Source organism: Salvelinus alpinus, chromosome 2 (assembly GCF_045679555.1).
Source record: "Salvelinus alpinus chromosome 2, SLU_Salpinus.1, whole genome shotgun sequence".
Classification (NCBI taxonomy): Eukaryota; Metazoa; Chordata; class Actinopteri; order Salmoniformes; family Salmonidae; genus Salvelinus; species Salvelinus alpinus.
This window is the reverse complement of record NC_092087.1, coordinates 85,901,600-85,915,816: the sequence shown is the minus strand read 5'-3', so window position 1 is coordinate 85,915,816 and position 14,217 is coordinate 85,901,600.

Here is a 14,217-nt window from a genome sequence, read left to right as displayed (position 1 = left end):
AGATCAGGAGTACTGGAGTGAGTATGAATTGTTGTCAAAATTATGTGAAATTGTTTAGAATCTAAGGCATTGTGTAAAGATATCTAAGTAATAATAGGTCAAAGACTTGTTCACATAGTCTGGCACTAGTCGATATGTTGATCGACTAGATGTACAGTGAGGAATAAGCTTTATAAGGATTTATATAGTCGGGCCATAGGTGAGAGTTGACCACCTAGGGGTTACCGTGAAGAATCCACAAAAAAAAAAAAAAAAAGGGGGGTTTCATATAGTCGAGCCATAACTGATAGTTGATCAGCTAGGGGTTACCGTGAGGAATCCATAATTAATAGATGAGATCCATATAGTCGGGCAATAGTTGATTTGGCAATCAATTAGGTGTTACCGTGAGGACCCATAAAAAAAAAAAAAAAAATAAGGTTCATATAGTCAGACAATAGATTGATCAGCTAGGTGTTACCGTGAAGAATCTAATGTGATATTGTATGTTTAAGTTGTGTTAGCAAATCTGGGCCTAGTGGGAATGGCATTCCACTAGAAGCATCAGCAATAAGTCTGAGCTGGACATTTCGAGATTAATGGTAGAAGGTATTAAACCTGAAACTCTCCAAATCAATGTGAGTGATTGAACGTTCCACGAGACTGATTGCTACTAATTATTGATATGCTAAATTGAGGCTGTGTTGAAAGTGACTGCCGAGTCAAAATGTTTAGGCCGTTGTGAAGCTACCGCGCTGAAAGTTGACTTGATTTTTCCCTCTTGTGCTGCTGGTAATTCCAAGAGGGCTAAAATCACCATTCCAATTATTTTAGGAGCGCTTGAATATACTAGTATATTGTCCCAAAAGGACATTTCTGAAATGTTTTGGCAAAGTATTTAATTAATCGAAAAAGTTAAAAACAATAATAACTTTTGGGAAAAAGTTCCTAAAATCTTTATTCCAATTATTTTAGGAGCGCTTGAATATACTAATATATTGTTCCAAAAGGATATAGCTGAAATATTGTTGGAAAACGGGAAAAATAATTCATTGAATACACGGCAATAAAATTCTTTATGCACGATGGTGGGACGCAAGAGATAGGTCTGTGTTAGCGCCAAGGATACGTTGCTGGTTTCGGCCGGTGACGAGCTAAAGTATACTAAGATAGTGATAGACCCAGACATAGCTTAACGACAAAATGGCCACGACCACCGTCCCCAAACACAAATTCAATGAATACTTAGATCAGAGAATAAAAGACAGAGCAGGGGATAAAATACAGTACAAAGCAATAAGAAAAGTGTGGGAAGAAGTGAGGCTAAAATGGACACAGGCAGGTTACCTTAGTGGAGCTGCCCCATCAAAAGGGCAACTCCTCACTATGGAGAAAGAATTAGAGGAAGTAGTGAAGGAAGGGAGAGAAAGTGAAGTTGAAAGGAATAAGAACCACTTATTCACAAAGGAAGGTACAAAACATAGGAAGAAAGCAGAGGCAGAACTAAAAATAGGCACGTGGGCGATTGAAGAAATCAGAAGGGCACTCCCTTACAGAAAACCTGACATGATGGGGGTGGTCACTGGAGCACCAACTGACACCAAAGAGGGCATGTCCAACAATAATGACGCCCCACCTACCACCACAGCCGCCCCATCGGCCCCAACCCATCTATACCCAGAACTGCCACAGGGAGAGAAAATAACACCACCTCCCTATTTTCAAAATCCATTTACCCACCTCCCTCAAAACCCTTTTCTGACCCCTGCTGTGGTACAGGCACCGGTGTTTGTGGTGCATGAAGGACACCTAAAAGGTAGTATGACTTTGGGCATCCAAGAAGGGCAACTCGTGTGTGAAGAGAGGCCTGATCATCGAGAAAGGGAGGAAAGGGATAGAGCGCACACACAGGGGCGTGGGGGGGGTTCGAACCCCGCCTCACTACAGGGACATGGTGGGTCTCTACCAACCCACCCACAAGGACGGGGTGGTGGGTCTCAACCAGGCCCTTTGAAGAGAGAAGACAGAGAGCTGATTCAGTTTTCTTCCACTCCAAACCCAGACTGGTTTTGTCTTTTCTTGGCTTGACAGGGTACAGCCGAACACACATCCCAGACTACACTGCCAGAACGGAGCCTCTGAGAGAAATAGTGCGTGAGGCGGGACCAAGGAACCTACACTCGTCATTGACATGGACCACTGAAGCATCAAAGGCTTTTGCACTCTTGAAAACAGATCTCTCAGTGGCAGCAGCTTTGACAGCACCTGACTAAAAAAAAACAAGTTCCATCTGGATGTTTCTGAAAAAGAAGGATTTACATCATCCATCCTTTTCCAGAAACAAGAGGGGGAGAGAAGAGTGTTGATGTATCACTCCTCCAAACTGGACCACATTGAAGTAGGACAAACCACATGCTCCAGGTATGTGGCTGCAGTGGCAAAAGCTTTTGGAAAAACAGCTCATCTGGTAATGTGCCATCCATTGGAAATCCACACCCACCATGGAGTTGCAGCATATCTGATGTGCAAAGAATTCACGTTCAGCGCTGAAATTTAAAAAAAAAAAAAATTATAATAATCAAAAAATCAAAAATAACCTTTTGGTAATGGTAGACAGGTTTTCCAAATGGGTCGAGGAAATACCAACAGCACGTGAGGATGCCAGGTCAGTCATTAAGTGGCTGCAAACTGAACTCATACCAAGGTATGGAGTTCCAAAGCAAATCCGATCCGACAAACGGGTCCCATTTCAGTAACCAACACCTGAGACAGGTGGAGGAAAGATTGGGTATTGTGCACAAGTTTGGGTTAGTGTACGGGCCACAATCTCGAAGCCTCGTGAAACGCGCCAATCAAATGTATGTGCAGGTTTGAAGTTGATTTGGGTTGAAGCCCTGCCCCTGGCGTTGATGGCCATGAGAGCCTCTCCAGGTGCAGGCACCCATCTCTCTCCTCATGAGATAATGGCTGAAAGAGTCATGCTCAATTTTTTCACTAACCTTCTCAGAATTCTTCCGATGACACTCCTGTAACATCATTTTACAACATACATATAGAGTTTGTTCGAAAATGTGCATATTTAGCCATAAAAAACCGTGGTTATACAATGAAAATAGTAGCAAATCAAGCCTCAAAATGTCGGACGTCATCTTTCAGAGTGATCTAGTTTAATCGAAAGCTAATCATATACTTGACTAAAAAATACAGGGTTGACAGGAATCGAAAGACAAATTAGTTCTTAATGCAATCGCTGATTTACATTTCTAAAATTATCCTTACTGTGCAATACAGGGTTCGCCAAGTGAAGCTATAACAAACAAAATGGCGGAATATGCGTTTAAAATATTTCGACAGAACAACGATTTATCATATTAAATATTTCTTACTATGAGGTGATTTTCCATCAGATTCTTGGGCAATGTATCCTTTCTTGGGTCTAATCTTCTTTTGGTCGAAAGATGTCCTCTGTCCTTTGAAATGTCCACTAACGATCGACCGGGACCCCGAAACGTGCCCAAAGCTTCAAAGTGCACCACAAAGAAATTCCTCAAAATCGCACTAAACGGATATAAATTGCTATAAAACGGTTGAAATTAACTACCTTATGATGTTTTTAACAACTATAACGAGTAAAAACATGACCGGAGAAATATTACTGGCTAAACAACCATTTGGAAGGAGGCAAGTCCGATGTCCATCTTGCGTAAGACGCATGCAGGGAGAGAATGGTACTTCCACGTTTGGTGTTTTATAGTGGCTCTGATTGCGCAATCGACTCCATTCAAAGCGTCATCACGTACTGACATCCAGAGGAAGACGTAGGCAGTGTCGGTTTCTCCATAGCATTTACAGGCACCTTAAAACCGACCCCAGATCAGGGGTCAAAATTTCTGAAATCTGACTCCCTGTCAGGAAAAGTGCTGTAGAAGGAGTTCTGTACCACTCAGAGACAAAATTCCAACGGCTATAGAAACTAGAGAGTGTTTTCTATCCAATAATAACAATAATATGCATATTGTACGATCAAGAATTGAGCACGAGGCAGTTTAATTTGGAGAGGCAAAAAAATAAGAACTGCTAACAGCGCCCCCTATTGACAAAAGGTTAAACAGCTTAAATTCGATTCCAAATGAAGACATTCCTGACTCAGGGGATGCGGCATCAAACTCCGCCTCCCCTGAAAAAGGAACCTCGCCCAGTTAGAGGGACATTTCTCCCTCCCTGGGCAAGGCTAGGGATATCTGGCTCCTTATTTGTGATATTCCTACTGATATTTGGGGTGTCCCTGGGCACTTTCACATGGTTAATAGAATAACTATAACCGGATCCCCATGGATGTATGTCACGGACACTCTAGTCTAACTAGGTAATAACAGATTTTAAAAAATCAAAAAATCAAAAATTATAAAACAACAGTTAAAATAAGAAACTAATATGGCTCAAATTGAGAAGGTTGAATAGAGCGGGTGGAGAGCTGTGTAGAGAATGGACAGAAGATGGCAGTATTGCAGCACTCAACGGTCTCCCAGCCGACGGGGAGCCTGGTTGAATGCTGGTGACATAATTTTATTTTTGTAGTAAACGTTTAGGTTAAGGGTTTCCGTGTTCCCAGAGATAAGATATCTTAAAGGAGTACACTTATATATATATTAGGAGGATTATTTTCTGAGTTTTATTTAGACAAGGGATTTTTTAAGATAAAGGGTTCTTTTAGTATGTCTAGACATAGTATGGAACACGAATGTAAGGAGGTGATGTAACCTCTTGACCTGTTCTCATTGCATTTTCATGTGGTTTGATCACCCACGGGGGAATGTAGTGAGGATAATGAAATTGTGGTCATTTGGAATACTAATTTTGAGGTAAATTGAGTATAATAGAGTTTATAACTCTTGACCATAATTGTAGTTTTAACCACAGAGGAGTCAGGTTTCTGTTTTTAAACATTGGCTATGACGGTTTTGAATGGGCTGCTATTGATTTGGTAATACAACAGAAAAAATCCCATTTGTCATCGATAATAAATGGGTGAAGATATGATACATTGAGGTTTGAACAGGAGATATTTTAAGCCTATAGGGCAGGAAAATACATACTAATCTTACCTAAGTCAATATTAAGAGTAGGTAAGGTTCATTCCTTGCCAGAGTCTGATGCCCACCATTTGCCCAGCTATTGTTGATACTAAACAAAATGCCTGGATCAATTATCTTTAATATAATCAACAATGATTTGTTAACTACACCCACACAGTACTTACGGGGATGGCTGAACGATTGGATGCTACCTCTCAAACCAGTAGACAAAATAGACTAGAACTGGACATGATTCTGGCCAACCAGGGAGGTGTATGTAAAAAATTGGAGAACAGTGTTGCACATTTGTCCCTAACAATACTAGTCCGGATGGGAGCATTTCAAAAAGCTCTGAGTGGGTTGGCAAGGTTATCGGTGGAGATGGAGGGTCTTGCAGGTGTGGAGGAGAGTGGACTGTTCCCCTGGCTGGGTGGTTGGTTTGGTAAGTACACTGCAATGATGAATACTGGAAATCTGACCCTAGTTGTTGTTTTTCTTATACTCATGTGCTGTGCTGCCTGTATCATACCTTGTTTGAAGAAGTCTGTTACAGATGTGGCAAGGAGGCTGATGCGGAATCAAGCTTTCGCAGGAGAGTGGGCCTGATAGAGGAGGACCCCTTGGTTTGCTGTAGTAGAGGTTGTCGAATGAATAAAAAGTGATGTTTGTCCTCCCTGTTGTGAAGGTTTGAAGTTCCCGGGTGGCGACGAGCCCACCTGGTACAGGTTGTATAGAGGGATGGACCTGAGGGTTTAACATTTTTTCGTTTTTTGGTTAATAATGTGTGATTTTGGACTCAACAAGGCTTCGAGGCGGTCCATGGCCAATTGGCAGCTACATCCCTGATTGCATTTCAAAATAGAATCACGGTAGATATGCTGTTGGCTGAACGCGGAGGTGTCTGTGCCATGTTTGGTGAGCAGTGTTGTACTTTCATTCCCAACAACACAGCTACGGATGGGAGTCTGACTGTAGCATTGGAGGGACTTCGTACCCTTAATGGTAAGATGAAACAGCATTCTGGAGTGGACACTTCTATGTGGGACTCATGGATGGATGCTTTTGGTAAATATAAGACGCTGGTTTCCTCTATCCTAGTATCTATTTCCGTCTTTGCGGGCATTCTTGTACTTTGTGGATGCTGTTGCATTCCATGTGCGCGCACGCTTGCTAGCCGTGTTATCACTGCCGCCATAGACCCTAATCAGGAAAGGGCCCGAATGTTCCCATTGCTTGATGATGGGGAAGCTGGACCTGTCTATCTATTTGAGGACTAAGAAACTTTAATGTCACGTCTCTTGTGAGACGTGAAGAGGGGGAATCAAAAATTTGTCTTCTGACAAATTTTATCCCATAGCTTAGTCTTTTTTACTTTTATGTCACGTCTCTTGTGAGACGTGAAGAGGGGGAATCAAAAATGTGTCTTCTGACAAATTTTAACTAGTTTATTCACGTCTATAAGACGTGAAGAGGGGGATTTGTAAGAAATTGTAAATTGTAAATATCCACCTCGTCATATGTCTCAACTTGATCTCCTGTCTCCAGTAAACGTTTTATCAACACCATCCAACACAGCTGAAACTACAGTAAGACCACCACATGCTAGGTAATGGTAGTATCAACATCCCATCCAACACAGCTGAAACTATAGTAAGAACACCACATGCTAGGTAATGCTAGTATCAACATCCCATTCAACACAGCTGAAACTACAGTAAGACCACCACATGCTAGGTAATGCTAGAATCAACATCCCATCCAACACAGCTGACACTATAGTAAGACCACCACATGCTAGGTAATGCTAGTATCAACATCCCATCCAACACAGCTGACACATAGTAAGACCACCACATGCTAGGTAATGCTAGTATCAACATGCCATCCAACACAGCTGAAACTATAGTAAGACCACCACATGCTAGGTCATGCTAGTATCAACATCCCATTCAACACAGCTGAAACTACAGTAAGACCACCGCGTGCTAGGTAATGCTAGTATCAACATCCCATCCAACACAGCTGAAACTACAGTAAGACCACCACATGCTAGGTAATGCTTGTATCAACATCCCATCCAACACAGCTGAAACTAAAGTAAGACCACCACATGCTAGGTAATGCTAGTATCAACATCCCATCCAACACAGCTGTAACTATAGAAAGACCACCACATGCTAGGTAATGCTAGTATCAACATCCCATCCAACACAGCTGAAACTATAGTAAGACCACCACATGCTAGGTAATGGAAGTATCAATATTCCATCCAACACAGCTGAAACTATAGTAAGACCACCACATGCTAGGTAATGGTAGTATCAACATCCTATCCAACACAGCTGATACTACAGTAAGACCACCACATGCTAGGTAATGGTAGTATCAACATCCCATCCAACACAGCTGAAACTATAGTAAGACCACCACATGCTAGGTAATGCTAGTATCAACATCCCATCCAACACAGCTGAAACTATAGTAAGACAACCACATGCTAGGTAATGCTAGTATCAACATCCCATCCAACACAGCTGAAACTATAGTAAGACCACCACACGCTAGGTAATGCTCGTATCAACACCCCATCCAACACAGCTGAAACTATAGTAAGAACACCACATGCTAGGTAATGGTAGTATCAACATCCCATCCAACACAGCTGAAACTATAGTAAGACCACCACATGCTAGGTAATGCTAGTATCAACATGCCATCCAACACAGCTGAAACTATAGTAAGACCACCACATGCTAGGTAATGCTAGTATCAACATCCCATCCAACACAGCTGAAACTACAGTAAGACCACCACATGCTAGGTAACGGTAGTATCAATATCCCATCCAACACAGCTGAAACTATAGTAAGACCACCACATGCTAGGTAATGGGAGTATCAACATCCCATCCAACACAGCTGATACTACAGTAAGACCACCACATGCTAGGTAATGCTAGTATCAACATCCCATCCAACACAGCTGAAACTATAGTAAGACCACCACATGCTAGGTAATGCTAGTATCAACATCCCATCCAACACAGCTGAAACTATAGTAAGACCACCAAACGCTAGGTAATGCTAGTATCAACACCCCATCCAACACAGCTGAAACTACAGTAAGAACACCACATGCTAAGTAATGGTAGTATCAACATCCCATCCAACACAGCTGAAACTATAGTAAGACCACCACATGCTAGGTAATGCTAGTATCAACATCCCATCCAACACAGCTGAAACTATAGTAAGACCACCACATGCTAGGTAATGCTAGTATCAACATGCCATCCAACCCAGCTGAAACTATATTAAGACCACCACATGCTAGGTAATGCTAGTATCAACATGCCATCCAACACAGCTGAAACTATAGTAAGTAAGACCACCACATGCTAGGTAATGGTAGTATCAACATCCCATCCAACACAGCTGAAACTACAGTAAGACCACCACATGCTAGGTAATGGTAGTATCAATATCCCATCCAACACAGCTGAAACTATTGTAAGACCACCACATGCTAGGTAATGGTAGTATCAACATCCCATCCAACACAGCTGAAACTACAGTAAGGCCACCACATGCTAGGTAATGCTAGTATCAACATCCCATCCAACACAGCTGAAACTATAGTAAGACCACCACATGCTAGGTAATGCTAGTATCAACATCCCATCCAACACAGCTGAAACTATAGTAAGACCACCACATGCTAGGTAATGCTAGTATCAACATGCCATCCAACACAGCTGAAACTATAGTAAGACCACCACATGCTAGGTAATGCTAGTATCAACATGCCATCCAACACAGCTGAAACTATAGTAAGTAAGACCACCACATGCTAGGTAATGCTAGTATCAACATCCCATCCAACACAGCTGAAACTACAGTAAGACCACCACATGCTAGGTAATGGTAGTATCAATATCCCATCCAACACAGCTGAAACTATAGTAAGACCACCACATGCAAGGTAATGGTAGTATCAACATCCCATCCAACACAGCTGAAACTACAGTAAGACCACCACATGCTAGGTAATGGTAGTATCAACATCCCATCCAACACAGCTGAAACTATAGTAAGACCACCACATGCTAGGTAATGCTAGTATCAACATCCCATCCAACACAGCTGAAACTATAGTAAGACCACCACATGCTTGGTAATGCTAGTATCAATATCCCATCCAACACAGCTGAAACTACAGTAAGACCACCACATGCTAGGTAATGGTAGTATCAACATCCCATCCAACACAGCTGAAACTACAGTAAGACCACCACATGCTAGGTAATGGTAGTATCAACATCCCATCCAACACAGCTGAAACTATAGTAAGAACACCACATGCTAGGTAATGCTAGTATCAACATGCCATCCAACACAGCTGAAACTATAGTAAGACCACCACATGCTAGGTAATGGTAGTATCAATATCCCATCCAACACAGCTGAAACTATAGTAAGCCCACCACATGCTAGGTAATGGTAGTATCAACATCCCATTCAACACAGCTGAAACTACAGTAAGACCACCACATGCTAGGTAATGGTAGTATCAACATCCCATCCAACACAGCTGAAACTACAGTAAGACCACCACATGCTTGGTAATGCTAGTATCAACATCCCATCCAACACAGCTGAAACTATAGTAAGACCACCACATGCTAGGTAATGCTAGTATCAACATCCCATCCAACACAGCTGAAACTACAGTAAGACCACCACATGCTAGGTAATGGTAGTATCAACATCCCATCCAACACAGCTGAAACTACAGTAAGACCACCACATGCTTGGTAATGCTAGTATCAACATCCCATCCAACACAGCTGAAACTATAGTAAGACCACCACATGCTAGGTAATGCTAGTATCAACATCCCATCCAACACAGCTGAAACTACAGTAAGACCACCACATGCTAGGTAATGCTAGTATCAACATCCCATCCAACACAGCTGAAACTACAGTAAGACCACCACATGCTAGGTAATGCTTGTATCAACAACCCACCCAACACAGCTGAAACTATAGTAAGACCACCACATGCTAGGTAATGCTAGTATCAACATCCCATCCAACACAGCTGAAACTACAGTAAGACCACCACATGCTAGGTAATGCTAGTATCAACACCCCATCCAACACAGCTGAAACTCTAGTAAGACCACCACATGCTAGGTAATGGTAGTATCAACATCCCATCCAACACAGCTGAAACTATAGTAAGACCACCACATGCTAGGTAATGCTAGTATCAACATCCCATCCAACACAGCTGAAACTATAGTAAGACCACCACATGCTTGGTAATGCTAGTATCAATATCCCATCCAACACAGCTGAAACTACAGTAAGACCACCACATGCTAGGTAATGGTAGTATCAACATCCCATCCAACACAGCTGAAACTACAGTAAGACCACCACATGCTAGGTAATGGTAGTATCAACATCCCATCCAACACAGCTGAAACTATAGTAAGAACACCACATGCTAGGTAATGCTAGTATCAACATGCCATCCAACACAGCTGAAACTATAGTAAGACCACCACATGCTAGGTAATGGTAGTATCAATATCCCATCCAACACAGCTGAAACTATAGTAAGCCCACCACATGCTAGGTAATGGTAGTATCAACATCCCATTCAACACAGCTGAAACTACAGTAAGACCACCACATGCTAGGTAATGGTAGTATCAACATCCCATCCAACACAGCTGAAACTACAGTAAGACCACCACATGCTTGGTAATGCTAGTATCAACATCCCATCCAACACAGCTGAAACTATAGTAAGACCACCACATGCTAGGTAATGCTAGTATCAACATCCCATCCAACACAGCTGAAACTACAGTAAGACGACCACATGCTAGGTAATGGTAGTATCAACATCCCATCCAACACAGCTGAAACTACAGTAAGACCACCACATGCTTGGTAATGCTAGTATCAACATCCCATCCAACACAGCTGAAACTATAGTAAGACCACCACATGCTAGGTAATGCTAGTATCAACATCCCATCCAACACAGCTGAAACTACAGTAAGACCACCACATGCTAGGTAATGCTAGTATCAACATCCCATCCAACACAGCTGAAACTACAGTAAGACCACCACATGCTAGGTAATGCTTGTATCAACAACCCACCCAACACAGCTGAAACTATAGTAAGACCACCACATGCTAGGTAATGCTAGTATCAACATCCCATCCAACACAGCTGAAACTACAGTAAGACCACCACATGCTAGGTAATGCTAGTATCAACACCCCATCCAACACAGCTGAAACTCTAGTAAGACCACCACATGCTAGGTAATGGTAGTATCAATATCCCATCCAACACAGCTGAAACTATTGTAAGACCACCACATGCTAGGTAATGTTAGTATCAACATCCCATCCAACACAGCTGAAACTACAGTAAGGCCACCACATGCTAGGTAATGCTAGTATCAACATCCCATCCAACACAGCTGAAACTATAGTAAGACCACCACATGCTAGGTAATGCTAGTATCAACATACCATCCAACACAGCTGAAACTATAGTAAGACCACCACATGCTAGGTAATGCTAGTATCAACATGCCATCCAACACAGCTGAAACTATAGTAAGACCACCACATGCTAGGTAATGCTAGTATCAACATGCCATCCTACACAGCTGAAACTATAGTAAGTAAGACCACCACATGCTAGGTAATGCTAGTATCAACATCCCATCCAACACAGCTGAAACTACAGTAAGACCACCACATGCTAGGTAATGGTAGTATCAATATCCCATCCAACACAGCTGAAACTATAGTAAGACCACCACATGCAAGGTAATGGTAGTATCAAAATCCCATCCAACACAGCTGAAACTACAGTAAGACCACCACATGCTAGGTAATGGTAGTATCAACATCCCATCCAACACAGCTGAAACTATAGTAAGACCACCACATGCTAGGTAATGCTAGTATCAACATCCCATCCAACACAGCTGAAACTATAGTAAGAACACCACATGCTAGGTAATGCTAGTATCAACATGCCATCCAACACAGCTGAAACTATAGTAAGACCACCACATGCTAGGTAATGGTAGTATCAATATCCCATCCAACACAGCTGAAACTATAGTAAGCCCACCACATGCTAGGTAATGGTAGTATCAACATCCCATCCAACACAGCTGAAACTACAGTAAGACCACCACATGCTTGGTAATGCTAGTATCAACATCCCATCCAACACAGCTGAAACTATAGTAAGACCACCACATGCTAGGTAATGCTAGTATCAACATCCCATCCAACACAGCTGAAACTACAGTAAGACCACCACATGCTAGGTAATGCTAGTATCAACATCCCATCCAACACAGCTGAAACTACAGTAAGACCACCACATGCTAGGTAATGCTAGTATCAACAACCCACCCAACACAGCTGAAACTATAGTAAGACCACCACATGCTAGGTAATGCTAGTATCAACATCCCATCCAACACAGCTGAAACTACAGTAAGACCACCACATGCTAGGTAATGCTAGTATCAACACCCCATCCAACACAGCTGAAACTACTAGTAAGACCACCACATGCTAGGTAATGCTAGTATCAACATCCCATCCAACACAGCTGAAACTACAGTAAGACCACCACATGCTAGGTAATGCTAGTATCAACACCCCATCCAACACAGCTGAAACTCTAGTAAGACCACCACATGCTAGGTAATGCTAGTATCAATATCCCATCCAACACAGCTGAAACTATTGTAAGACCACCACATGCTAGGTAATGTTAGTATCAACATCCCATCCAACACAGCTGAAACTACAGTAAGGCCACCACATGCTAGGTAATGCTAGTATCAACATCCCATCCAACACAGCTGAAACTATAGTAAGACCACCACATGCTAGGTAATGCTAGTATCAACATGCCATCCAACACAGCTGAAACTATAGTAAGACCACCACATGCTAGGTAATGCTAGTATCAACATGCCATCCAACACAGCTGAAACTATAGTAAGTAAGACCACCACATGCTAGGTAATACTAGTATCAACATCCCATCCAACACAGCTGAAACTACAGTAAGACCACCACATGCTAGGTAATGGTAGTATCAATATCCCATCCAACACAGCTGAAACTATAGCAAGACCACCACATGCTAGATAATGCTAGTTTTAACGTCCCATCCAACACAGCTGAAACTATAGTAAGACCACCACATGCAAGGTAATGCTAGTATCAACAACCCACCCAACACAGCTGAAACTATAGTAAGACCACCACATGCTAGGTAATGCTAGTATCAACATCCCATCCAACACAGCTGAAACTACAGTAAGACCACCACATGCTAGGTAATGGTAGTATCAATATCCCATCCAACACAGCTGAAACTATTGTAAGACCACCACATGCTAGGTAATGTTAGTATCAACATCCCATCCAACACAGCTGAAACTACAGTAAGGCCACCACATGCTAGGTAATGCTAGTATCAACATCCCATCCAACACAGCTGAAACTATAGTAAGACCACCACATGCTAGGTAATGCTAGTATCAACATCCCATCCAACACAGCTGAAACTATAGTAAGACCACCACATGCTAGGTAATGCTAGTATCAACATGCCATCCAACACAGCTGAAACTATAGTAAGACCACCACATGCTAGGTAATGCTAGTATCAACATGCCATCCAACACAGCTGAAACTATAGTAAGTAAGACCACCACATGCTAGGTAATGCTAGTATCAACATCCCATCCAACACAGCTGAAACTACAGTAAGACCACCACATGCTAGGTAATGGTAGTATCAATATCCCATCCAACACAGCTGAAACTATAGTAAGACCACCACATGCAAGGTAATGGTAGTATCAACATCCCATCCAACACAGCTGAAACTACAGTAAGACCACCACATGCTAGGTAATGGTAGTATCAACATCCCATCCAACACAGCTGAAACTATAGTAAGACCACCACATGCTAGGTAATGCTAGTATCAACATCCCATCCAACACAGCTGAAACTATAGTAAGACCACCACATGCTTGGTAATGCTAGTATCAATATCCCATCCAACACAGCTGAAACTATAGTAAG